Raw genomic sequence first — 24,826 nt, 5'->3', positions numbered from 1 at the left:
AGAGCTACACAAACTATTAGCGCTGCCTCGCCTAAACCTCCTCCACCTGCCTCAATTCAACCCCATCGCCTTCCTGGATATTTTACATCTCCAGTTCAACACTTCCAACCGTCTGACCTACTTTGCAAATACCCGCAACTTCCCCTTCCACTGGGCACAACTTTACCAGTTTAGGATGAGGCTTTCACATTCACCTCATATTGGCAGTGCCCAATTATACTGGCACTTAGAGAAACTTCCAGAAACTGGCAGCAGCCTTCCAAACCAACTCTCAGCCCTTCTACCCCTTTCAATCCTACTGTCTCTTTTTAAATCCCACTGTCTCTTTTTCTTTATAAATTTAGAGTAGTCAATTATTTTTATTTTCCAATTAAGGGCAATTCAGCATGGCTAATTCACCTAACCAGCACATCTTTTGGGTTGTGGGAGTAAAACCCACGCAGACATGGGGAGAATGTGCAAACTCCACATGGACAATGACCTTGGGCCGGGATTTGAACCCGGGCCCTCAGTGCTGCAGTCCCAGTGCTAACCACTGCACCGCATGCCACCCCTGTCTCTTCTTCAACCCCACTGCCTCTTTCCTTCAATCCACTATCTCTCTGCCTGTGAGGGTGGTGGAGGCGCAGACCCTCACAATATTTAAGAAGCATTTAGATGAGCGCATGAAACACCATACGAAGCTCTGTGCTGAGCTAGAAAATTGGATGAGAATAGCTAGGTGCTTAATGGCCGGCAGAGATTCGAAGAGCCGAAGGGCTTCTTGCTGTGAATCTAATTTCCCAATATGCAATCGATTGGTGTTTCTTCTGCTGGACATTTAATTCGAACATTTCATCAGAATATTATTCTTGTGTAGAACTATGCAAATTGCACAGTGGTTAGCACTACTGCCTCACAGAACCAGGTTCTCTTCTGACCCACAGGTGACTGAGGAGTTTGCACTTTATCCCTGTGTCTGCTCGGGTTTCATTGCACAGGCCAACAATGTGCAGGTTAGGTGGATTAGCCATGCTAAATTGCCCCTTAGTGTCCAAGATTTGGTGGGGTTACGGGGATAGGGCAGGGATGGGGCCTAACTAGGGTGATCTTTGACAGTCGGTGCATACTCGATGGGCCAATTGGCCTCCTTCTGCACTGTAGCGGTTCTAAGTCTCTGTCCCTCCTTCAATCCGCGTCTCCTTCCACTTGGTCAATCTGGCCCTCCCCTTCAATCCCACATCTCTCCTCTCCCGTTCCATCCACAATATCTATCCCTCTCTCCCTTTCAATCCTGTGTCTCTCCTCTTCTGTTTGATTCCACATGTATGTCTTTCCTCTGCAACTCCACCATGTCTCTCCTTCTGACTTCATCTGTACAAATTACCATACTATTTCCACCATTGATTACTCTATCCTTGACGAGTCAGGCCTCCATGCCAGGTGTTTATCAACCCCCCCCCCCCCCCCCCCGATATTCATGTTCCCCTTCCGGGTATATATTTATATATTCCCCTCCCCGGGTATTTATTCCACCCGGGTATTTAATTCCCACTCCCCGTCCCACCAGATATTTATCCCATCCGGGTATTTATTGCGCCTCCAAACACACCCCCCCCCCCCACCCCGAATATATTCTCCCAGGGTATGTACATTCCCCGCTCCTCGGTTTATATTCCTATCCCCCAAGTATTTATTAACCCTTCCCCTCCAGGTATTTATTACCCCTCACCCCTGCTACTTATCATCCCCCAGGTTTTTATTACTCCTCACCCCTGATATGTATCCCCCCAGGTATTTATTACCTCACCCCAGGTATTTACTACCCCTCACCCCTGGTATTTATTCCCCCTCGCCCCTGGTATTTCTCACCCCCCAGGTATTTATTCCCCCTCACCCCTGGTATTTATCACCCCCACCCAGTTATTATTCACCTCTTCCCCTCTCCCCGTCCCCGGTATTTACCATCCCTCCCAGCTACTTATCACCCCGTCCCCCGCTCTCTCACGGTCGGTTAAACGGTTCCCTCTCCTTTCCCGCGCCACCTTCAGCCCCGGATGTGGAGCACGTGGGCCGCTGGAACAGGCACGAGGTCATGGGGTGGAGGTCACGGAGGGGTCAGGCCCCCGGCGTCACCTCAGTGCCCACCATTGGAGTCAGTTAAGGACGGTCCGGCATTGTACCCACCCAGGAGAATCAGTATTGAGACATCAATGAGCAGCCACTGGGGGTGAGTCAGCGCCCCTAGCATTGGGGCAAGGGGTTGAAGGACGATCCCCACCCCCCAGCATCTTCTCAACTTCAACACCTCTGCGGTGGCCGTACTTCACAAGTATTCTGCTTAATGTCTATATGCTAACCCGGGACATCCTGGGGTCTAAATTTAACTCTACGTGTTTCTTTTCCTGAGAAAAGAATATAGTCTGTGGATGGGCACTCCGGCCCGATCCTCATCCTCCTGCACCAGTTAATGCTTGTTGCGACGTCGACCTGAACCATGGTATGCATTAAAAAGAAGCTTGTTTTTTCATGACCATTCAACATCTCAAAATGCTTTAATGCAATGAAGTAATTTTGAAGTGTCATAACTGTTGTAATGTCAGGGAAGCCGGCAGCTGATTTGCACAAACAGCGGTGTGATAATGGCCAGATAATCTGTTTTTTGTGATGTTGATTGAGAGACAAATATTTTCCATGATGCCAGGGATAATTCCCCTGCTCTAATGCCATGTCACATGGTATCGAGTCCCTAATCTCTGACAGAAATGTCTGAATTAAGTGACGCCAGAAGAACTAAAGCAACATTTTCTTATCTGCATTCGTTTGTTTTGCTTGAGGTCAGAATTCTAGTCAAAATATAACAGGATAAAAATTCATAAACATAGGAGTAAATGTGAAGTAGCTTGACCAGACAAAACTTAATGAGATCACATCAAGAAAAACAATCATCTAGACTTAACAATAATACACGGAACAGGTAGAAACACATATGCCTAAACTCAGGTCATTTTTGTCTGCAAGCTCACCTTCAGTCATTATAAAGGGAAAAAGAATGGATCACCCACTATGTCCATCAGGTTAAGAAATTTGTCTACTCACATTCTGCAAGAGTGATCCAAACTAATACCACTGGACTGCTCCCTTCCTAAAAGTTTGAAAGGTGTATCTACACTTTCCTAAGAAGGTCTGTGCCCATTCTACTCTTCGGAACAAATGATCTGACCACCTGTTGTATCAAGAAATTTCTCAAAACCTCTTCATTCTCTGTTGGGGGTGTAAGAATAAAAGATAGTCGAGGGATGGAGGCAAAAACATAAGGATAGGAGTTAAACAGTGGAGTAGATTAGCGAGCTAAACGTGATGCAGTCAAATTAAAATAGATTGGGAAAATCATGTGAAGACGGACTGCAAGCAGGAATTGAAAACATGAGAAGGGAATGGAGATATCCCTGGCACGGAGAGGGCTTGGCTTCGAAGCAAGCAGAAAGGCAAGTGTCAAAAATATGCAAGTGAGACCTTGGATGCAGGATGCAAAGCGATATATGCTATTGCGTCTATGACCAGAACTTTATGCAGAAGTAGTGGATCAACGCACCCTGCTCCCCTGCTGAAAGGTCAATGGCGAACCCACCTCTGCATTGCCAGGAAGCCCCCAACCTGATTTTACGGCCCTTGGGCTGTCAATTTGCTCAGGTCGTGGCTTCTGCCCCCATCTGGCAGTGTCACTGCAGCCAGTCCCCCATGAGGATTGTCACTGGAAGTTACACATCAAGATAGGTGGGTGTCTTTGTTGCGGCCATCAGCCAGGACCTAGGGAGGGAGTATGGGCTGCGATTGGTTGACCAGGTGGGGAGATTTAGCATTGGGTACAGGCTGCCCAAGCAGAAGGCACCCCTGTGCCCACACAACCACCAGCCCATAAGGCCACCAGAGCTTACCTGGTAGCCTCGCTGCATGTTGTGTTCATACCCTGTCATTGGAAAAAGTCTAGCAAAGGTGGGTAGATGATTGGTATGAGATCCTACCAGATGTTACACAGCCTACCTTCCTGCCAGCCAGCTTTCGCATCTGGCCCATGTCCCAGAAGCACAAAAGGGCACTGCAGCAATGCCCACATCCTGAGAATGAATAAAATAGATTCCAACTGTGAAAAATTATTCGTAAGCCTTGCAGAGTAATGATATCTCACACTTTTACCGGGTGAAAAATTAAACAAGACAGACACTATTCCCAGAAAAGCACTAACTGTATCGACATAGAATTGCAGAAGTTGGACAACACTATCCGACTGAACAATTGCATACGCCAGAATCTTGCCCAGCCCCCATGGTAGATTTGGTGGTGGTGGTGGGGAGAATATTTAATCAAGTGATGAGTGGAGACCCCATCATCTTCCTGCCTCCACTCCGATTAATTTTGTGGCAGGAAATTCACCCCACCTTGCCAATAGTGGAGGCCTTTAAGGACAATTTCGGGGCTTCAAGTCTGTGCACTTGTGTATGTGTGAAAGTGTGTGTACATGCGTGTGTGGAGGTACATATGTGTGCATGAATGTGTGTGTACCTGTGTGTCTTGAAAGTTGTGCGTGCACAAAGGTTTGTGCGTGTGTGAATGTATGAAAATGTAATGAAATGAAAATCACTTATTGTCACGAGTAGACTTCAATGAAATTACTGTGAAAAGCCCCTAGTCGCCACATTCTGGCGCCTATTCGGGGAGGCTGTTACGGGAATCGAACCGTGCTGCTGGCCTGCTTGGTCTGCTTTCAAAGCCAGCGATTTAGCCCAGTGTGCTAAACAGCCGTGAACATACGTGTGTTTTATATACTTGTATGTATATAAAAGTGTGTGTGTCTGTGTATGTGTGTGTGTGTGAGAACTGGTATGAAACTGTGAAAGTGGGTGTGAATGTGTGCGAGATTGTGAAAGTGGATATTTGTAAGAGATTGAAAGTGAGTGTGCATTTGTGAAAGATGTTGAAAGTGTTCATGTATTTGCAGAGGCTGCAAATGAGGATGTGCCGACTTGAATGACCGAGATGTCCTACAAGAAGACAGCAGATTCAGGCTGCAGTAATTCTGTCTCATTCTTTTGACTGTTAGCCAACTATTGACAAGAGTGTTGCCATTTGAATCATGACATCAATGCAGCAGAAACCAACAAAAAAAAATTCTATTTTTACTTAAGCCGGTAGATTTACATTTTAAATAATTAGACCATCTTTAGTCTTTTTTATAACAGGGGAATGCAATACTTCTGAAAAAAATATTACTGCATGAAATAATGGGGTTAATTCTACAATATTCTTTTGGAACTGATGAACTTACAATATTTTACCTAGAGTTACAAGATACTTAAATAATTAACTGTAGCTATATTTGAGTATGTAATAAGTAAATTCACATTGCATTGTCAGGGAATAATTCTGATCCATCTGGAAGTGATTTTCTTTGATCTCATTATATCCCAACAGATCCAATGAACTCCAGTATCTAATTTAATAACATAAATTAATCCCACATCAATTTACTTTGTATTACATGCACAATTGTAGTTGTACGTCTTATATTTAGCATGCATCCATCCAGATATGAACACCCCTTAAAGGATGCTAAAATTATTGCACATCCAATATGAAGCCATTGGGGTTATTTTCACCTTCACCTATCTCTCCATAAACAGCCTGTTACAGAAGCTGTGCGACTTCCAGGGTAATCTATTGAATGAAGACGGAGTGAAAATTGCCCAACCGATATCAGATTGTATAAGTGAATCAAAGTGCCAAAGGAGGAATAAATTACCAAAGCAATAAACCACACAACCCCCTCAATTTATTGCTTGAATCAGAGGGTCTTTACCTGGCTTTTATTGTTTAAAACTTTTCAAAACGCTATTGATGAACCAGCAAGTAGCACAAAAAGTACCAATTAGAATTGCTCAAATAATTTTCTTCACATTTTTGAAGAGTCATGGTGAATGTGTGCAGCCAGAAATTAAATTTCTAACATTATACAGTTCTGAAAAATATAGCGTAAAATATTATCGATACATCGTAAAAATATTCAAGAAGTTTCCCGAATATAGGCCCCCATTCCAGTCTGGAGCCTGGGTCTTGTCAGAGATTGCAGCTAAATTTGAGTGCTGGAGATTTCCAACTGCTCAGAAGGAATTGTGTGTTGAGGAGGGATTTGCAGCATGAGTGTGACAGTTTTCGTACTGCATCTCCGCTATTGCAATACCTAGGACTAGATTCTACTCTCCCATACCAGTAGGTGCAAAGGTGAAGGGACATGTAATATCCAGCAGGGTAGCACTGACCGCCCGCCCCTACTCCCAACACAATTTTACCAGCAGCAGAGGTGCCGGATGGCTTATCCATCATTGGGCCAATTAAGGCCCTTAGGTGGGTGGGAGTGTGTGGGCGGAGGGGGGGGGGGGGTGGAGGAGAGCAGTTAAGGAGGGAGGAGTATGGGGGGGTGGGGGGTTAGGAAGGGCTCCATTCACACCCCATCTATTCCAACCTCCTAGAGTCGAAAACCCACACCACGTTGAGCAACCATTGAGCTCCAACCGCTGTTCAGAAATTGTGTATGTGAGAGAAAGTTTTATCACAGGAATTCCGTACATTCATAACACAGGATTTGGATTTTGTTTATTGTCACGTGCACCAAGATACAATGAAAAGTATTTTCCTGCGAGCAGCTCAACAGATTATTGAGTACATGAAAAGAAAAGGGACTAAAAGAAAATACATAACAGGACAACACAAGGTATATAATGTAACTACATAACACCGGCATCGGGTGAAGCATACAGAGGTGAAATGGTAATGAGGTCAGTCCATAAGAGAGTCGTTTAGGAGTCTGGTAACAGCGGGGAAGAAACTGTTTTTGATTCTGTTCGTGCGTGTTCTCAGACATTTGTATCCCCTACCCGATGAAAGAAGTTGGAAGAGTGAGTAAGCCGGGTGGGAAGGGTCTTTGATTATGCTGCCAACTTTTTCCAGGCAGTGGGAGATGTAGATGGAGTCAATGGATGGGAGGCAGGTCTGTGTGATCGACTGGGCTGTGTTCATGACTCTCTGAAGTTTCTTGCAGTCTTGGGCCGAGCAGTTGCCATACCAGGCTGTGATGCAGCCACATAGGATGCTTTCTATGTTGCATCAGTAAAAGTTGGTAAGAGCAAATTAAACAGCCCAGCCAGCGAACACGTGACACAAAAGCCTTCTCCTGCCTTACTCTGTTAATCCGACCTGCATATTCTTTTAAGATATCTGGGTGGGGCTTGAATCCAGCTGAGGGAAGGATGGCACCTTGGTGAAATGCGCAGTATTGACGCTGCTTCCAGGGAGACAGCAACACCCAGAATGTACTGAGGATAACCAAGCAGAGAATTTACACATAACTATGAGGATGAGGCAGCAAATAAGGATCAAAATTGAAAATTTTTTTTGGCTGTACAATTTACGTCATTAATTAAATGTTTGTGAGATAATTGTATTATTTTGGAATGAGTTCTGCGTGTGACAGATGGGCCTGATATTTATGTAAAAGCTAGCCAGAGACCCACGGGTACAACTCGATTAATCTCCCCGTAAACCTCGTGGAGAACGAGCTCCCTCAGTGAGGGGCAAAGGCCCCTCAGTGGACTAGTTAACTCTACCTTAAAAGCCGGCCCAGGTAGGAGCCAAGTTGCAGAGTAGTCCCAACTGGGACTGTTACTTGTAAATGCTTTACTTTTGGTAAAAAAAAATTCTTTTGACTCTCCTTTCTACACTCCTCCGTGACTACTAGACTGGCGAAGATGTGCACCTTGTTGTTGACCACAGCCAAAATCAGTCAGCCTGCTGCCATATGGTCAAATGATTAGGTGCTGACACATTTATCAGTGAAAAAACCATTTGGGTTATACTAATACCAACCTAGCTGGAATCAAAAAATCCACTGTAGGAAGAGAAAGCAGAACATATACTCTAGTCATAAAACAACTGAGAGTATGAAACAAATGAGATATTTATTCATTCATTCACAGGATGTGGGTTTTGCTTGCTGGGCCAGCATTTATTGCCCATCCCTAATTACCCTTGAGAAGGTGGTGGTGGTGATCTGCCTCTTGAACAGCTACAATCCATGTGGTGCAGGTGCATCCACAGTTAGGAAGTGAGTTCCAGGACTTTGACCCAGTGACAGTGAAGGACCAGCCATATATTTCCAAGTCAGATGGTTTGCGACTTGGAAGGGAACTTGCAGATGGTGATGTTGCCCATGCATCTCCTGTCCTTCTACCTCTAGGGTAGTGGTCGTTGATTTGGAAGGTGCTGTAAAAGGAGCCTTGGTGAGTTGCTGCAGCGCATCTTGTAGATCAGAGTTTTTCAGTGCGACCTGGGGGTGTGTCACGGTTGGGTGTTGGGAATGTTCCTGATTATGGGAGAAGCACCCAACGGCCATGACCAGCTTTCAAGAATGCTGAGGTGCGACCGGCTTTTAAATTGAAAATGCCGGCTGTGACTGGCCTTTAAATATGAACGATGGAGTCTTCCTGCCTAAACAGGTGGCAGAGAACATGCACGACAAGTACACTGATGTCAGGTGCCCTGTATGTCCCTGCTTTGTGGGAAAAATCACGGAGGAGAGATTCCTCCATTTTGTAGCTGCCAGCAAGAAAGCCAGAGAATCGTGAAGGACTGAAGATAGATCATTTTGTAATAAGGAAGAGAGGGCCAGAGACACAAACAGGCCAGGATCTCACAACTGAGTCTGCTGGAGAGAGCTGCACAGGGGATGCAATGTCAGGACAAAGCAATGTTGGTGTGAGCTGTCTACAGAGCTCCAGGGCCTCTGGTGAACAGCTCATTAAGGAGAAACAAATTGGGACCAAAACAGTATAAAGATGATTTTTTTGAGGTCTGGCTTTGTTAATTGTTTCAATGCAAATCAAGATGCAAAGCAAATGCAGGGAGGTACTTGCAAATGAGAGTTGGATGCTAACAATGTCTTACCTTGCAATTCTAAACGAGCTGAACCTCAAATTACAAGGGAGGTATGATGATTGCTTTCGGCACTGAGAGGAATAGATGCTTTCTAAAAGTCACTGAACGTTTTCCAAGTACAAAGTAAAAACTACTACATATTCTGCACACTGCTACGACACAGCAAAGAAAACAGTGTTAGTAAGGGAACTGTCAATAGACTGGCAAGTTTTATTCAGTTGCATCTGGCTGCGCTGATCAACAGGTTTTGTCGCCACTTTCCAGAGAAGTTTCAGATTTTAAAAGAAAAGAGATAGTTGAAACATCCTTTTGAGTTTGTGACCCCAGAGTCAATTATTAACTTACTGCTGACTCTAAATGATGAGACTGAACTTTTGCACCTCACCTGTGACAGCATATTAAAAACACACCACAAGTCCATGAGGCTGTCAGCATTCTGGATTAGTATCTCCGAGGAGTATCTGGTGCTGAGTAAAACAAGAATTTGTTTGCTATTGCCCTTCACAACGATCTACATGTGCGAAGTTGGATTTTCTGTCCTCACAAAGGAACCGGCTGAACTCACTTTGCACCTGATACACACATTGCCCTCTCCTCTTGTGAACCTAATTGTACTGAGATCGTGAGGACCAAGCAAGCTCACATGTCACATTAAAGGTAAGCCAAAATGGTGTGTTGCAAAGGTCGGCCAGCGTGGGTTCTGAATGTCGGGCAGTTGATAAAAGTTGGTTCGGGAAACAACATTTTGAAAAACACTATTGTAGATGGTTCGCACGACTACTACTGTGCGTTGATGGTGGAGGGAGTGAATGTTTGTGAATGGGATGACAATTAAATGGCTGCTTTGTCCTGGATGGTGTTGAGCTTCTTATGTGTTGTTGGAGTTGCACTCACCTAGGCAAATCACATCCTTGGCTTGCGCATTGGTAGACAGGCTTTTAAGAGTCAGGAGGTGAATTACTTACTGCAGGAGACAAAAAAAAGAAATGTACAAATGAATCACAAGCAAACATTGCAAATCATCATGGGAGGCACAGCAAAAAAATGTTTTACAATATAACTTCCTCCCGATGAAAGATCCGAAAGAAGGTAGAAATAAGAATTACTTGCCTTTTAAGCAAGTTTTGTAAATCATAGAAAAGTAAGGTTATTGATCTTTGAGATTTTAATCTTTTAGTATTAGTTGAATATGTCATACTTTTACCTTGTCATGCAATTATATTGCTTCAGTGAACTTGCAGTAATATATTGATGGGTGAGTCAAAGTCACCTTTAAATTATAGCGAGATGAGAAATCAAAGTCCGATCCCCACTGCCAGTGAGCAAAGCTCTTGGAGGCCCACAGATATATACACATCTTGCATATCACATTTCAGACATCACAATCCAGCAGAAAATCATGGTTAAACATTCTTTTTATGCGGCCCGGTGGCGCAGTGGCTAACACTGCTGCATCATGGAGCTAAGGACCCGGGTTCGATCCGGCCCCGGGTCACTGTCCGTGTGGAGTTTGCATATTCTCCCCGTGTCTCACCCCACAACCCAAAGAAGTGCAGGGTAAGTGAATTGGCCACGCTAAATTGCTCCTTAATTGGAAAAAACAGAATTGGGTGCTCTTAAATAAAAAATTTTTAAAGCATTATATTTTTTTTAAAAGTGTACAGAGAAACAAAGTTTGTAATTTCCTGTTGTTTATACTGACCTTGAAGGAGATTACACAAGCAAATGCCAATCTCGTGAAAACACCAATAGCAGTAAACCTATAATTGTGTCTGTTTAGGTAACTTCCCCACAGGAAGTCCATGAGTTGTAGTTTTAAAGCGCTGGCTAGATTAGCAGCCAAACATTACAGGCTAGATTAGAAGCCATACATCGACAATCTATGAGCAACATCATGGGAAGTCAGCTGGTTTATAAACAAAAGCCTTGTATCTGACACAACAGTCAGACTTTAAGTATTGCAATGCAAATTGTCACACATGCAAAACACTTGCATGTGGAATGAAATCCTGGATTTAGTTAAAAAACAATTGGATATCATAATATTGTGGTGTTAGGATCTCTCTGGATCTATGGGCTGGATTTTACACGGGGCTGTACTACTCATCTCCCCTGGAAGGAAATTCTTTATAATATAATCTTTATTGTCACAAGTAGGCTTACATTAACACTGCAATGAAGTTACTGTGAAAGCCCCTAGTCGCCACATTCCGGCGCCAAGTGATCAGGTTTAGGCCACCCATTGTACTTCCGGTGGCGACCACGGAGTAAGTGCTCGCACATTTGGCAGCATCCGCTCAAGGCAGTTTTTTCGGTCCTTTTCCCCATTTGCTGGGCTGATGTTTTGGTGGAAAAAGGAGTATAAGTGGTGGAGGAAAGTAAAGCTCCACTGGTGATGTTGGTTGATGGATCCGTGGACCCGAAGTGGGTCGAAAAAGAAGGAGCTGTTGGAGCAGCAGATTCTTTGTGCGCCACAGGTGAAGATGGCAGAGGGTATAGGGTCGGCCCTCCCAGCCCAATGGGCTACAGAGCAGCTTGAAGGAGAAGTTTAGCCAGCAAGAGGAGGGAAGTTAAGGTGGTAGAAACGCTAAAAGCAGGGATTGATCAGGTAGAGCAGAGGCTGGAGACCCAGAGCCAGGCGATCCAGAAAGTGGAGGAGGCAGTGGGAAAGCAGGAGTAGCAGCTTACCTCGTTGGCCATCGAGTTTGGGATGATGCGGGAGACCCAGAAGTGGCTAAAGGAGATGGTGGAGGATTTGGAGAACCGCTCCCGGAGACAAAATTTAAGAATTGTTGGGATGCCAGAGGGTATCGAGTGAGCGGACGCTGGCTCATATGTAGCTAAAAATCTGGAGCAGCTGATGGGGAAGGGAGCCTTTGACCAGCCTTCGAGGTCGACCAAGCGCATAGGGCGCTGATGAGGAAGTCGCAGGCGAATGAGCCGCCGAGGGCGATGGTGGTGCGTCTCCATAGATTCCTTGACAAGGAGAAGATTTTACAGTGGGCCAGACAGATGAGCTGCATCTGGGAAAGTAATGAGCTCCGGGTGTACAAAGACCCGGGTGCGGAACTGGCTAAGAGGAGAGCCGGGTTCAACCGAGTCAAGGCTGCCCTCTTTAAGAAGGGAGTGAATTTCAGGATGCTGCACCCGGCTCACCACTGGGTGACTTACGACAGCCGATAGGATTGTTTTGGGACACCAGAGGAAGCAATGGAGCGTTTGAGAGACAATGAACTGGCAGGCGGGGAGGACATTGAAATCTATTGGAAGTGTGAGGAGATGTTGGTTCTTTCTACCTTTTTGCTTTATTGTTTTTCGGTTATTGGTCAGGGGAGAACCTCTCTTTTTGAGATGTTTTTTGGGGATGTTTGGGGAACCTGGAGGGTCAGTGCACCTTTTTCTTATTTCATTGTTATTTGTGCTATCGGGGTCTGTGAGCGGGGGTTAGGGGAATCAGTGGAGGGTAGGAGATTTGGCGCCATGGGCGGGGGCTGCCAGGCTAGCTGGGCAGGCTAGTTAACAGGAGCATAGTGAGGGGTGAGCAGATGGGTAGTGTAATAGAGACGGGGATGGGAGTGTTGCTTTGTTTAAGGGGGGGTGGGGGGCTGCTGACAAAGGTGAGGTTGTTGTGGCGCAGTAAGAAAGAAGGTGGTGATGGTGTGCTTGGGGGGCTGGCCCAAGAAGGGAGATTGTTGATCGGCAGTGGAGGGGGGGTGTTTGTGTCTTGGAATGTGAGGCGACTGAATGGGACAGTCAATGGCACATGTTTGCGCATTTGAGGAGCTTGAAGGCGGACGCGGACTTTCTACAAGAAACGCATTTGAAGATCAGGGACTAGATTTGACTAAGGAAAGGATGGGTAGGGCAAGTCTTTCATTCAGGATTAGATGTGAAGACGTGGGGTGTGACGGTGCTGATAAACAAGCGGGTAGCGTTTGAGGTGAGAAACATCATGGCAGATTTGGGAGGAAGGTTTGTGATGGTGAATGGGAAGCTGGAGGGTTGATTGTGGTCTTGAGGAATGTTTATGCCCTAAATTGGGACGATGTTGAATTTATGAGGCGGGTGCTGGGGAAGATCCTAGACCTGGACTCGGACTGGCTGATTATGGGGGGTGTGGGGGGAACATCAATACAGTTATTGAGCCAAGTTTGGACCAATCGAATCCGCAGGTGGGGAGGGTGTCGGCAGTGGTGAAGGAGCTAAAGGGGTTCATGGAGCACATGGGGGTGGGGTTGTGGGGGAAGAGAGCCCGAAGGCGAAGCAATTTCCGTACCTCTCCCATGTGCACAAGGTGTATTTGTGGATCGATTATTTTGTCGTGGATAAAACACTGCTGGCGGGAATGGTTGATTTGGGATACTCGCCGATTGTAGTCTCTGATCACGCACCGCACTGGGTGAACGTGCAAGTGGACCGGGGGGGGGGGGGGGGGGCAGCAGCGAGCAGGGCCTGCAATGGAGACTGGATGTGGGGTTGCTAGCGGATGAAGAGGTGTGTGAGCGGGTAAGGTCTGCCATCCGGGGGTATGTGGAGCTGAATGATGCGGGCGAGGGATAAGGGGGAACTTCCCCCTACGTTATCGCAGACTTTGATATCTTTAATGCTGAAGAAGAATAAGGACCCGGAGCAGTGTAGGTCCTATCACCCAATATCGCTGCTAAATGTGGATGCCAAACTGCTCGCAAAGATTTTGGCCTTGCGGATTGAGGACTGTGTGCCGGGCATGATAGTGGAGGATCAGACCGGGTTTGTAAAGGGGAGGCACCTGTCGGTGAATGATAGGCCATTATTAACTTGATAATGATGCTCCCGGAGGGACAGGAGGTGGCAATCGCTATGGACGTGGAGAAGGCGTTCGATCGGCTGGACTGGGAGTACCTGTGGGAAGTGCTGGGACCGTTCGGGTTCGGGCAGTGGTTTGTGAATTGGGTCCGGTAGCGAGCGTACGACAAATCGGGTGAGTTTGTGGTACTTTGGACTACAGTGTGGGACAAGGCAGGGATGCCCACTCCCCCCGGGATTTATGAATATTTTTGAGGAGTTGGGCCAGTTTTCCAGATATAAGTTAAATGTGGGGAAGAGTGTGATCTTCCCAATTGAGACAAGGGGACTGGAAAAGTGGTTGAGCGAGGTGCCGATTAAGGTGGTGGAGGCGAGCTTTAGGTATTTGGGCATCTAAGTGGAGCGGGGTTGGGAACAACTACATAAATTGAACTTAGCGCAGTTGGTGTAACAGATGAGGGGGGATATTAAGAGGTGAAATGTGCTCTCATAATCACTGGCGGTTGCAGACAGTGAAAATTACCGTATTCCCGAGGCTCATTTGTTTTCCAGACCCTCCTGATCTTCATTCCAAAACCTTTTTTCAGGAAAATTATTGCTCTGATTTTGGGGTTTGTGTGGGCGGGGAAATCCACACAAGTAAAGAAGATGCTGTTGGACCCGGGGGGGGCCTTGCGTTGCCAAATATTATGAATCCTTATTGGGCAGTGAATATGCCATGGTTAGGAAGTGGGTAGTGGTGGAGGGGTTGGCATGGGAGAAGATAGAGGCAGCCTCTGGTAAGGGCACAAGCTTTGTGGCATTGTTGACGAAGCCTCTGCCATTCCCGCCGTCCAAGTATTCCACGGGCCCAGTGGTGGTGATAGCCGTGCGGGAATCGGGACAGTGCAGCATCTGAGACTGGAAGGTACCTCAGTCTGGGCACCGTAAATCATAGATTTACACCGCGGGTGGGGGGGGTTGTTTGCGTGGTTTCGGGGTGACTACAGGCAGGGATTGAGCGGTTTGGGGATCTGTTTGTAGGAGGGCAGCTTTTTGAATTTAGAGGAACTGGAGGAGGCATACGAGTTGCCTAGCGGGAATGGCTTCCGGTACTTACAGTTGTGGGATTATGTGAGGACGCAGGTGCCATCCTTTCCCGACCTGCCACCCCCGGGGTTACAGGATAAGGTGGTATCGAAAGCAGGAGTGGGTGAGGGTAAGGTATCCGAGATTTAGAAAGAGTTAATGGTCTGGGAGGGAGCCCCCTGAGGAGAAGTTGGGGTGGGGGGGGGTGGAAATGGAGGCTGGTTTGTGGGAGGTTTGAGGAGGGTGAACACAGCATTGTGTGCAAGGTCTAGCCTTATTCAATTCAAGGTAGTGCATAGGACAAATATGACGGTGGCTCGGATGAGCAGGTTCTTCGAGGATGTGGAGGATAGGTAAGGATGGTGCGTGGGAAGGCCAGCGAACCATATCCACATGTTTGGGGCATGTCCAAAGCTGAACTGGTTCTGGTAGGGTGTTTGCAGACGTAGTGCCTGAGGTGCTGACGGTCAGTGTGGCGTCAAGTCCAGAAGTGGCGATATTTGGTGTATTTGGAAGACCTGGGAGTCCAGGGGGTGAGAGAGGACGACGTCTTGGCCTTTGCCTCCATGGTAGCCTGGAGACGGATTCTGTTGGAGTGGAGGGACTCGGAGATGCCAAAGCCGAGGGTGTGAGTGAGCGACCTGGCAGAGTTCCTAAGGCTGGAAAAAATGAAATTCGCCTCAAGAGGGTCAATGGATCGAAGATGGAAACTCTTTATCGACTTCTTCAAGGAAAATTAAGGTGTCAGCGGGGCTGGGGGTGGGGTCTGGGAAGTGGGATGGCCAAAGTGTTAAAATGGGGAAGGCAGGAGGGTGGAGGGGAACGGCAGGGAGGTTGGGGCGGTTGGGAAGTTATTTATTTGTTATGACGTTTTCTGTTCTTATTCTGGTTTTGGTTGTGTTTAATGCATATAGAAAATGCCTTAATAAAAATATTTTAAAAAAAGTTTAGGCCACAACTCTTACCAGGCCGCGTAAACAATCTGAGGTTCAGACCTCCGCCCCTCAGTGAGGGGAAGTCTTGCTGTCATAACAGACAAATTAGCAGCAGGAGTGGGCCACTTAGCCTCTCGAGCCTGCCCCGCCATTCAATAAGATCATGGCTAAACTGATTGCAACCTCAACTCCACATTACCTACCCTTGATAACCTTTCATCCCCTTACTTATCAAGAAAATATCTAGCTCTGCCTAAAAAACATTCAAATAGGGCAGCACGGTAGCACAGTGGGTAGCACTGTTGCTTCACAGCGCCAGGGTCCCAGGTTCGATTCCCGGCTTGGGTCACTGTCTGTGTGGAGTCTGCATGTTCTCCCTTGTGTCTGCGTGGGTTTCCTCCTGGTGCTCCGGTTTCCTCCCACAAGTCCCGAAAGGCTTGTTAGGTGAATTGGACATTCTGAATTCTCCCTCACTGTACCCGGACAGGCGCCGGAATGTGGCGACTAGGGGCTTTTCACAGTAACTTTATTGCAGTGTTAATGTCAGCCTACTTGTGACAATAAAGATTATTATTATTATTATTACTCTACTCCACTGCCTTTTGATGAAGAGTGTTTAAAAGACTCAAGGTCCTCTGAGAGAAGGAAATTCTCCTCATCTCTGACTTAAATGAATTACCCCTTAATTTTCTCCCATAAGAGGAAACATCCTCTCCACATCTACCCTGTCAAAGGTTTCAATCAAGTCACCTCTTACACTTTTAAACTCCAGTGGATAAGCCTGTCCAACCTTTCCTCAAGACTACCTGGCCATTCTTGCTATTAATCTAACCTTCTCTGAACTGTTTCTAATGCATTCACATCCTTCCTTAAATAAGGAGACCACTACTGTACATGGTATTCCAAATGTGGTCTGATCAGTCTCATAAGAACATAAGAACTAGGAGTATTGTAGGCCATCTGGCCCCTTGAGCCTGCTCCGCCATTTAATAAGACCTCCTTGTGTACTAGCTCCGCGTACCCACCCGTTCACCGTAATTGTTTATTCCTTTACTGTTCAAAAATCTATCTACCTTTGCCTTAAAAACATTTAACGAGGTAGCTTCAACTGCTTCACTGGGCATGGAATTCCACAAATTCACAAACCTTTGGGTGAAGAAGTTCCTCTTCAACTCAAGTCCTAAATCTGCTCCGAGTTTCACCCACCAGTGGAAACAACCTCCCTGCTTCTATCCTATCTATTCCCTTCATAAATTAAATGTTTTTATAAGATCCCTCCTCATTCTTCTAAATTCCAATGAGAATAGTCCCAGTCGACTTAGTCTCTCCTCATAAGCTAATTCTCTCAACTCGGTATCACCCTACTGAAGTTCCCCTGCATCCCCTCCAGTGCCAGTGGGTCTCCTGTACAACTGAAGCACAACCTCTCTATTTTTATATTCCAGTCTCCTCACAATAAACTATAACAGTTTATTAGCTTTCCAAATTATATAACAATCTTTATTGTCACAAGTAGGCTTACATTAACACTGCAATGAAGTTATTGTGAAAATCCCCTTCTTGTACCTGCATACTGTCCTTTTAGGATTCAAGCACTAGAACACCCAGGTCCCTCTGTATCTCAGAGGTCTGCAATCTCTCATCATTGAGATAATGTGCTTTTTAATTCTCCTATCAAAATGGACAATTTTACTTTTCCCACATTATACTCCACATGCCAGCAGCAAAATTCTCAATCGGCGGGATCCCCCGGTCCACCCATAGCATACCCATGCCCACAGGTTTCCCGATGGCGTGGGGCGGCCACAATGGAAAACCCCATTGGCCGGCTGCGGGAAAGGAGACTCCTGCTGCCAATGGGGGCACACCGTGCTGGAAAATGTGGCTGGGCGACTGGAGAATTCCGCCCCAGTTCTTTGCACACACACACACACACACACACACACACACCCCCCCCCCCCCACTTTTGGTAGCCTACTTATGTACTCTTCACAACATACTTCTCTATCTATTTTCTGTCAGCAGCAAATGTAGCAGCCACATCTTTGGTCCCTTCATCCAAGTAATTTATGTAAAGTGTAAAAAGTTGAGACTTCTGCACTGAACCCTGTGGTACACCACCCATTACATCCTGCCAACCAGAAAAAAATCCATTTATGCCTATTTTCTGTTTCTTGTTAGCTGGTCAATCTTCTATCCGGGCCACTATATTACTATCTACACCTTGAGCTTTTATTGTCGACAATACCTTTGATGTGACACCTTTTCAGATAGATTCTGGAAATTTAAGTACAGTACATCCATCAGTTTCCCTTATCCACAGCACATGTAACTCCTTCAAAGAAATAGGTTTCCCTATAATTTCCCTTTCACAGAATCATGTTGACTCTGCCTGATCACTTTGAGTTTCTCTAAGTGCCCTGCCATAAAATTTTTAATAATAGCTCCTAACATTTGCCTTATGACAGATGTTAAGCTAACTGGCTTGTAACTTTCTGCATTCTGTGTCCCTCCTTTTTTGAATATAATAATAATCGCTTATTGTCACAAATAGGCTTCAATGAAGTTACTATGAAAAGCCCCTAGTCGCCCCATTCCGGCGCCTGTTCAGGGAGGCCGGTACGGGAGTTACACTTGCTATTTTCCAATCTAATGAAACCTTCCCTGAATCTAGGGAATTAAAATTAAAATCATTGCATCAACTGCCTTACTAATCACTTCTTTTAAGACCCCAGGATGAAGTCCTTTAGGACCTGGGGATCTGTCAGTCTGCAGCTCCAATTTCCTGTACCACTTCCTGTACCAACATTCAGTACCACTTCCCTGGTTATTGTAATTTTCCTGAATTCCTCCATCCCTTCCATTCTCTGATTTATAGCTGTTTCTGGGATATTACTGGTTTTGTGAGGGCCACGAAGAATCCAGCACATGTTTGTAGAGTCAAAAGAAAAGAACTGTATTTACAACAATATATACACAGCAGCAGTAGTACTTCACAACTGCTTCCTCCTCTAGTTGGTACCACACTGGCCAGCTGTAGGCCTCTGTGACGGGGGGATGGGGTGGAGGCACAGCCTCGGCAGCTGCTGCCGTTGTTCCTTGTCTTGAAATTCTCTGTACTTGGTTTGGTTTATAATGTACCGGGGTTATTCCGGACTGAATTATGGCCCTCTTGGGAGGGGTGGACTGTTCTTTCTCTCTCTCTCTCTCTCAACTGTGCTCTGTACGTTGTGTCCTGTTCCGGTGGCCTGTGCTGCTTGTTGGGCACCTTTCTGCCGATGTGGGGCTACCACTGTGGACAGGGGTGGTTGTGTGTGTGTGCTGGCTTGAGAGGTGGTGGTTTTTGTTTTTGTATCTTGTAAATGCTTTTGGCATATTTCTATTTTTCGTGACTATGTTGTTTTTGCATGTTGCTGACTCTTTTTTTGTATTGTTGAGTTGTCAATAAATTAAAATATATTATGGGATACCCAATAGTCCCCAGCCAATAGTATTCAGGCAGGTTATAACAACTAGTATCTTCTATAGAGAAGATGGAGGCAAAAAACTGATTCAATTCATCAGCCATTTTACATTTTTAATTCCCAAGATTCACTTTCTATCGGCCCACACTCACTTTGTTTACATGGTTCTTATATAAATATCTATAGAAACTCTAATCATCTGTCTTTATATTTCTAGCTAGCTTACTCTTATGCCTCCTTATTAATCTTTTTGTCATTCTTTCTGTTTTTCACATTCTGTCCAATCTTCTGACCTGCCACTCATCTTTGTGCAGTTATATGCTTTCACTTTAAGTCTGATACTGCCTTTAACTCACGGACAGTGCGCCTTCCGCTTGCAATTTTTCTCTCTCATTGCAATGTGTCTATACTGTGTATTCTGAAATATCCCTTTAGATATCTGCCACTGCTTCACTCTGGTTCTATCCCTAAACCTAATTTTCCAATTCACGATAGCTAGCTTTACTTTCATGCCATCATAATTTCCCTTATTTAAGTTTAAAATACTAGTCTTAGACCCAATCTTTCCTTCCTATAATTGAATGGAAAATTCAATCACATTATGATCGCTTACCTAGAGGTGCCTTCATTATGAGGTTATTAACTAACTCTATCTTGTTGCACAACACCAGATCTAGTAGACCTTGCTCTCCGGTTGGTGACAGGATGTTCTATTTAAGAACTTCTTTAAAATATTCTGTGAACTTCTCATTTACACTCCCTTTGCCTATCTGATTTTTTCAGTCTATATATAGATTAAAATCCCCCATGAATATCACTGTGACTTTCTGACAAGCTCCCATTATCTCTCCCTTAATACTCTGTCCTACTATGTAGTTACAATTAGGGGCCTGTACACCATTCCCACAAATTACTTCTTGCATTTATCGTTTCTCCCTCTCTAATGTGCTAATGCATTAATTAACAGAGCTACCACTCCACATTTTCCTAACTTCCTGTTTTTCCTAAATGTCAAGTTGCCTTCAATATTTAGATCCCAATCAAGATCACCTGTAGACATTTCTCTGTAATGATAATAAGAGTTGCCGGCCAACCTCAAGCAGTCCCAGAACTCTGTAATGGGAACTGCTGGGACTGCAAGGAGTCTGCAGGACAACAAGGACATGGCAACCGAGGTGAGGTAAGTCTGGGGTTTTGGACAGGAAACGATTGGGGAGCCTATGGAGGGGGAATCAGGGAGTTGGGGGGCCAGGTTTTGGCGACCAGCTAGGGAGGAGCAAACTGGGGATAGTATTTTGCAGGGGGTGGTGTGCAATGCCCCTGACACAAAACACCTGAATATGGAGGGGGGGGGGGTGCACAGTGCCCCTGAAAAGCACAAGACACCTCTAAATGATGTTCCCCCCTCCTTCCTGCCATTTCAACTAACTTGTTTGAGGCTTCCCAATCTCACCCAGCCACTTCAGGTCTAATGGTGGATGGACGAGTGGATGCCTTACCGACCCTGGGTAGTATGTGGACTAAATTGGCGGTGGTGGAGGGAGGGATGCTTGGGGGGGTGCAGGAAGACAGTATTCTAGCTACCCAACATTTTACATGTCCTCCCCCACTCCAAAAACATACCAATAAGGGACATAAAGTCCAGTTCTATGAATCAACATGAACTGAAATACCTGCTTCCCACCCCAGATCTTGTTTATCTTTTAGCTGCATTTGTTGTGGAACCAGGAACATACAAGCATAACAGGATCCTTGACATGGTTGCCCACACCATTCTCCTTCAACACCTTTCCAGTGTCATACAGCTGGTCATACTGCTATCACCTGGTTTCATTCTTATTTATCAAACCATAACCAGAGAATCACATGCAATGGCTTCTCCTCTTGCTCCTGAACTGTTACCTCTGATGCTCCCCAAGCCTTGGTCTGCAACTTTTTCTCAATGACAGGCTGCCATTAATGACAACATCCAAAGACACAACATTAGTTTTCACATGTAGACCACTGGCACCTCATCATTCGACTCCTCCACTGTCATTAAATTATCCGACTGCTTATCCAACATCCAGGACTGGATGAGCAGAAATTTCCTCCAACTAAATATTGGAAAGACTGAAGCAAATGTTTTGGTCAACGCTCCTAACGCTGTTCCCTAGCTACTAACTCCATCAGTCTCCCTGGCAACAGTATGAGATTCAGGCAGTCTGTTCGCAACCTTAGTGTCACATTTGATTCCGAAATGAGCTTTTGACTTCATATTCATACCATGGCAAGGACCACTTATTTACACCTCTGTAACATTGCCCAGCTTTGCCCGCGTCTCGGCTCATCTGCTGCTGAAACCTTCACTCATCCCTTTGTTATCTCTAAATTCACCTCTTCCAACACATTCCTGGCTGGTCTCCCACATTCTGCCGTCCATAAACTTGAAGTCATCCAAACCTCTGCGGCCTGTGTCTTAACTCTGAGCTAATCCCTTTCCCTCATCACCCCTTTGCTCACTGATCTATATTGGTTCCCAGTAAAGCAATGTGTGGAACTTAAAATTCTCATCCTTGTTTTCAAATTCCTCCACAATGTCAAACTTGCCTGACTCTGTAATCTCCTTCAGCCTCACAGCTCTCAAAGATATTTGTGCTCCTCTAATTTGGTCCTCTTCAGCACCCGCAATTTAATTGTTCCACCAATGGCGGCTTTGTTGTCTAGGCCCTAAGTTCTGAAATACACTTACTGCATCTCTCCACCTCTTTATCTTGCTTTCCTCCTGTTAAGACACTCTTTAAACCTCTTTGACCCAGCTTTTGGTCATCTTGCCTCAGACCTGGTAGGTGGCTTGGTGGTCATACTTTGTTTTATAATGTTCCTGTAAAGCGCCTTGAAATAGTTCATTCCATTAGCTGTGTTGTATAAATATAAGATATTGATTTCTTGCAATACCAGAAATACTAAAACTATACAAACACTGTGATCCATCTTCACAACCCTGCCCCCCACCTACCCTTTCCTGCCAGGCATATATGCAGATTGAAATCGATCAGTAACTAACTTTAATGTCATTGTAGCAGATCAATGGTGACGTAAGCTACCTCCCTAGTTTTTAATGATCGAAATGGTACAGGTGAAAGATTCAAACATTTTCAAAATATGCTCATGTCCAATGTGACGATGTTGAGCCTATGAAGCAAGACAGTTTTCTCCTCGAGGAGCAAACGACTTTGAACCTGTAATACAAAAACGCACGTGAAGGTTACTTGTCCATCCTGCTTGTTCTGCATTATATGAGATGGAACAAGCCAGAATATTCTCCATGTAGTTATTGATACTGAAAACTCTGAGAATAGATTGGCTTAGATCCACAAGACTGATTAATGAGTGTTAAACGATAGGAAGTATGTTATCTCAGGCTGGAATTTCTAGGAACCAAATTTTCACAAAGCCAAGGGTATACCGTCATTGCAAAATATAATTCTTTATCTGACTGTGGTTAATATGGTGTCCAAAAGCAGGGTCAGAAAATAATTCAATATGATCTTAGATTTTATTATCTATTATTTTCTCATGCTTTTGTCCAATGAAATACCAGTGTCAAAAAATACATCCTTTTAAAATATATCTGGGTGTCGCTGGCTAGACCAGCATTTATTGCCCATCCCTAATTTCTCTTGAGGAGGTGGTGGTGAGCTGCCTTCTTGAACCATTGACGTCCACGTGTTGTCGGTACACCAACAAAGCTCCCACAAGGGCAGCACGGTAGGACAGTGATTAGCACAGTTGCTTCACAGCTCCAGGGTCCCAGGTTTGATTCCCGGCTTGGGTCACTGTCTGTGGGGAGTCTGCACATTCTCCCCGTGTCTGTGTGGGTTTCTTCCGGGTGCTCCGGTCTCCTCCCACAGTCCAAAGATGTGCTGGTTAGGTGGATTGTCCATGCTAAATTGCCCTTAGTGTCCAAAAAGGTTCAGTGGGGTTACAGGGATAGGGTGGAGGCGTGGGCTTGAGTAGGGTTCTTTTTGCAAGGGCCCGTGCAGACTCGATGGGCTGAATGGCCTCCTTCAGCAGTGTAAATTCTACGATTATGATGCTGTCAGGAAGGAAGTCCCACGAGTTTTACCCAGTGACAGTAAAGGAACGGCGATGTATTGTAGCTCCGAGTCAGGATGGTGTGATTTAGAGGGGAACTTGCAGGTGGTGGTGTTCCAATGCTCTTGTCATTCTTGGTGATAGAGGTCGGGGGTTTGGAAGGTGCTGTCGAAAAAGACTTAGTGAGTTGCTGCAGTCAGTGGTGGATGCAGTGAATATTTAAGGTGATGGATGCCAATCAAGCAGCTTTGCCCTCGATGGCATCAAGTTTCTTGAATGTTGCTGTAGCTACACTCATCCAGCAGGTGGAGAGTATTCCATCACACTCCTGACTTACAGTGGACAGGAGGTGAGTTACTCTCTGCAGAATTCTCAGCATCCTACCTGCTCTTGTAGCCACTGTATTTTTGTAGCTGACCAGTACTGATCCTGATCAATGGTAACCCCAGGATGTTGATTGTGATTTTAAATTCACCATCAAAAATCTTTGTCATTACAGCATTGGAACTGGATGGAATTTTCCAGTTTTCCTGTAGGGCAGGTCGAAGCCGTCGTCCCCAATGATGGCTTTCTCTGCCCGATTGTTCGACTGATAGTCAAAAAAAATGAAGGGGGGTGGATCCCATGACATAACTGATTGAGCCTGCCCTGCCAGAATTTTTGTTTTTAAAAGATCACGGCACCATTTTTAAAAACCGATTCAATACAAAAAATTAAGACCAGAACACCACCCCCGCCATGGAACACCCCTCCAGCACTGGCCTCTGGCACTGCTTTGGTGTCGGTACAGTGCCCTAGAAGTACCATAGGGCAGTACCGAGGCAGGACCCACTCCTTCCTGAGTGATACACTCACCTGAACTCCATGTTGGATTCTGCTTGTAATTCAGGCTGACGTAAATGCACTGTGTAATGATTAGGGGGATGATCAGGCGTAGAGGCCTGATGTAATGTAAATTTATTGTAATGATGTTCCTGACTTTGAACGTTGGGATTCCTGTTACGTCACTGGCGGGGGGGGGGGGGGGGGGGGGGCAGGACAATTGCCTTTACGACGGTATAAATTTGGGCCTCCTATCAGATTCCCACCTCCTGTCGCCAATCCCGCCCAATGAAAACAGCAGCAGTAAACCCCCCTGCATTGAGTTGGCATTGCTGACACAACAAATACTAATTTATATGTCCAATGTATGAACCCATTGAAAGAACACAGTAAGAAGTCTTACAACACCAGGTTAAAGTCCAACAGGTTTGATTCAAACACGAGCTTTCGGAGCGCGGCTCCTTCCTCAGGTGAATGGCGAGGTATGTTCCAGAAACATTCTCCACATCATTGAAAGGACAGGGATGGGACTCTCCGAAATTCACCGGCTTTTAGGGAGCTAGCACGCTGTGCGCTGCTCCAGCGACGAAAAGCGGCCCTGCACGGCCGGCGTGGGTCCACGCATGCGCGCGACGGCCGTCGCCGCACCGGGCGCATGCGCGTGGTTGCAGTCTCCATGCCGACGCGGAGCAACATTTCGGGGACCTA

At 45.7% G+C, this 24,826-nt stretch overlaps 1 long non-coding RNA gene across 2 annotated transcripts in view; it reads left to right on the top strand.

The window, feature by feature from the left end:
• Positions 1 to 1,961: 1,961 nt before the first annotated feature.
• LOC119979570 overlaps positions 1,962 to 24,826 on the top strand; it is a 65,676-nt gene continuing 42,811 nt past the window's right edge. For both annotated transcript variants that reach the window (XR_005463755.1, XR_005463754.1), the window contains exon 1: positions 1,962 to 2,479. This is a non-coding gene — a long non-coding RNA (uncharacterized LOC119979570). The remainder of the gene's footprint in view (positions 2,480 to 24,826) is intronic.

The sequence above is a fragment of the Scyliorhinus canicula genome, chromosome 16 (genome assembly GCF_902713615.1).
Source record: "Scyliorhinus canicula chromosome 16, sScyCan1.1, whole genome shotgun sequence".
NCBI classification, from domain to species: Eukaryota; Metazoa; Chordata; class Chondrichthyes; order Carcharhiniformes; family Scyliorhinidae; genus Scyliorhinus; species Scyliorhinus canicula.
The sequence above is the reverse complement of the archived record's forward strand: the minus strand, read 5'-3'. Positions and strand labels throughout refer to the sequence as shown.